The 3798-nt window shown below is 36.3% G+C and overlaps 1 pseudogene; it reads left to right on the forward strand.

Annotated features, from left to right (window-relative positions):
- The first annotated feature begins 1655 nt into the window (after positions 1–1655).
- LOC119252120 (U2 spliceosomal RNA) lies at positions 1656–1754 on the forward strand (annotated as a pseudogene).
- The last annotated feature ends 2044 nt before the right edge of the window (positions 1755–3798 follow it).

Consider the following 3798-nt stretch of genomic DNA (forward strand, 5'->3'; position numbering starts at 1 on the left):
AAGTAAAATGAAATTACACATTATTTGTAAAATATTAAAGCAAAATGTATTTTGTACATAGTTTCTGAGCATTTGAAAGGAAATTCTAAATTTATGCTGCCAAATAACTGTTTTTGTTTTTTAAGATTTATGTTAATACAAGAGCTGGGGTATAGACTGGAGGTGCAGCAGGGTGAGAGGATTCACCAGAGACAGAGCGGGGAGCAGAATAGGCAGACGACTGAAATACACTGCTGAGGGGAGCAGCAGGCATGACAGAAGAGGTCTGCCTCGCCATGTGGGAATCTCCCTGGCTGGCTGGGAATTGAACCCGTGCTGCAGAGGCTGTGGACAGCTTCACAGTGCTGCGCTCAACCCGCTGCACCACCGGGGAGGCCCCAAATAACTGTTTTAATCAGTATTCAGGGAGAAGAAATTTCAACAAACCTGCACCAGAGAGACTGACTACAGCTAACACCCTTGGGACCTCTGGGCAGAAGTTTGTCTGTCCCCCTTACAGAATATTCCTGGTCTCCAGAACTCTGAAAATACATGAATCTACCTAGAATTTTTGCACTTCAGTGTTAATGCCACAAAAAGTGAAATACTTCCAAAGTTAATTTTAAAAATGAGGGCTTTCATTTCAGAACAATGGAATTTACTCAATCAAAATTTTTCTTGGATTAGCTCAACATTAGCTTGAACTGCTCAATATGAAGCCTGAATTAAGAAGATATCATGAAGGCAACTCTTCTAGTTCATATCAGCAATTCCCTTTCTCATAGTATGAAATAATAAATACACTAGTATTCATACAATAAGTGATATCTGCATGGCTATGTAGCCACTAAACCTTCATGCTATCACCATATGTGTAATATCAACCAATTAAAATTATTGGTTATTATACATTTTATTTTTTAAAGATTTATTTATGTATACAAGAAATGGAGTACAGGCCAGAGGTGTTGGGGGTGAGAGGATTCACCAGAGACAGAGTGGGGAACAGAACAGGCAGATTGACTGAAATACACTGCTGAGAGGAGCAATGGGCATATCAGGAGAGGTCTGCTGTACCATGTGGGTATCTCCCTGGCCGGGGATAGAACTCTTGCTGCAGTGGCTGGGGATAGCTTCATAGGTTGCATCTTAACCCCTTGCGCCACCAGGGAGGCCCATATTATACATTTTAAATAATACATTCCAAGTTTTCTGCCTGAGGCTAGCTAAATAATAGTCATGCTACAATTTGTAATAATATATCTTAGAACTGCTGAAATTCACAAAAGAAAAGACACTAAAGGGCACTCCTGTAAGAACTGGATTGCGGTATATCCTTTTATAATTTCTAGAAATATCTAGGGAAAAATCATTCAAGGAAATTTGCAAAATTTCTCAAAAGTGAATTAAAATTTATTGTGGGTATTATTGCTTGTTGAGCATTTCTGAAGAATCAGACTGAGGTTTTTCTGAGTGACTTAAAGTTCTACGAGACATGATATTACAACAAAGAAAACAATAAAACTCTGCAATCTGTAATAGCCATATATCACATGTGCTAAAGGGGGAAAAAACTTGGCCCTTTTATCAATTATATTTGAGTACCATAAAGGAAGAAAAAGGATTGCACTCTAATGAAAAGGGAAATTTATCTTTCATTTCAAATCTTCCATTTAATTGCTTCTTGTCCTTTTGGCTAAGATCAAGTGTAGTATTTGTTCTTATCAGTTTAATACCTATCTTCCATTTAAGTCTTATATTTTGTAAGATTTAAAGTTCTAGTTTTTCAACTGTGTTAGGTCTTCTAGTTATAAACATTTCTCTTAATTTTAAGATGCAATTATCTTTGCAATTTTTTTAACTTCTGCACAATTTATTTTATTCCACTGGAAAGAGGTGGAAGTTGAAGTCAAATACCATTGTTTTTGTTTTGTTTTGTTTTGTTTCCAATGTTTCAGAACAGAATGGTTTAGCTTCCTTAACTTACTGTGGATCAGAAAAAAACCTCTCATGTATTATTGTGATAGTCAAAATTAGCAGATTGGATGTTTTTCCTGTCTTTTAATTATTTGTATCTCAGATACTCCTATATTTTAAAACATCAGGGTTAATTGTGTTATTACACTTGAAAAGTTTAAAAATTGCAACTATAAAATTATTAGCAATATTTATCAAAAAAGGAAAAAACAGGTGCTACAGTTACTATTATTTTTACATGTCCTCTAAGTATAATGTGAATAATTGTACAATGATTTTACCTCTGCATCTGTGACTCACTTGTTTCATTTTATGTAATTTGGAATCGATTCCCATCTGTGATCTCTAACTTTGTTCTTGCAATGGCCATAGCCTGTAGGAATTCACCATTCACGATCATGTTCTGTTGGTCACAAAGGGAATTTCTCATGAGGCTAGGGATAAGTTAGTGTAAAGTCACCAACGATATCACTAAAATAATTCTGGAAGTTAGGCATACAACTATATTCATGATGGACAACACACTATTAGAATCATTATATGTAATTTAGAGTCATAGCATTTAGAACATATTTTAAAAGTAGAAAATGTTAGCTAGGCATCATCAGCTTTTAACTATGCATAATAATAAAAGTAATAAAAAATCTATTATTCCTCAGAAACTGTAGCCTGTGGCATATAAAATAAATTACAATTATCCTATATACAAACTTTCCACTAATCTTTATAGCACCTTTCAGTTTTCTATTAGGTGATCATTTTCAATGATTTGTCACAAACCAGTGATCTCACATGCTGAGGATACTGCCTAATGCTGCTGGGGAAGTCAGTTTTAAGAAACAGAAATGAAAAGTGTAATAGAAACTTCATCCCACAGGAAATGCATTCCAGACTATAGAAAATCTTCTTGCAGTGGGCACAAGACTAGGGATTCTGAAGGTTAAACTTTTAATATGTACAAAAGAACTCTCCGATGCACGTGAGACAATTTCATTACTGTTTAAATCTCTGAAATCAAAAGTTCACTCAAACCTGAAATCTTAGAAACTTGATTTGAGTTAGGTATTTGGAATACATATGCAGTAAATCTGCTATTCCTGGAATCATTTTTGGTTTTTGGATTCCACTAGAGTTTATTGAATTCTAAGAGAGTATTTTATCCACTGAACTTCTTACTGGGATTTGAGATATAAAAGTTAAACAGTAGCTTGATATAGAAATTCATAGAGAATTGAGCTTTTAGCTAGGATATATTCTTATGTCTCACAATGAGTAAACATTTTTCACTATGTTTTGAAATATATAAAATGTATGCCTGTTAACCAAAAAAACCATATAAATTTTGACGCGTACAGAAATTTGTTCTTCTCTTTACCTCTTTGCATGCTGTGGTTCTTTTGGAGTATACTGTTCTAGGGTAAATGGTTTTCAGGTTTTTCTGCCCTCCCACCACTAGGATTGCCCTGCCTGATGGGGCACCTGCAGTTGTTACATTGTTGCAAAATGTCTTATTTACTTCTATGGGCCATGGGAGGAGTATTGAGGTAGTCACCTAGAGAAGCAGCAGCAATAGGAAAGAGGCAGGAGAGAGGAGAGAGATAAGCTAGAGAATCCCAGAGTGAAGACTTGCTGGGGGCTTGAGGGCCTTCTGGCCTGCTGCCTGCCCCCGATCCCTGCCTGCGGTATACCTGTTTGCCACACTACATGTAAAGTTCAATAAAGCCTGAGAAGCCCACCAAGGGCTTCAGGACTCTCCTTTACCCATCTGCTGGATCATAGAAACCTGTCCTGTGACCATCCTGCCCCTACACAGTACATAGTCACTTCACTCTCAAGAAATGT

Source organism: Talpa occidentalis, unplaced genomic scaffold (genome assembly GCF_014898055.3).
Source record: "Talpa occidentalis isolate TD23 unplaced genomic scaffold, MPIMG_talOcc4v2.1, whole genome shotgun sequence".
NCBI lineage: Eukaryota > Metazoa > Chordata > Mammalia > Eulipotyphla > Talpidae > Talpa > Talpa occidentalis.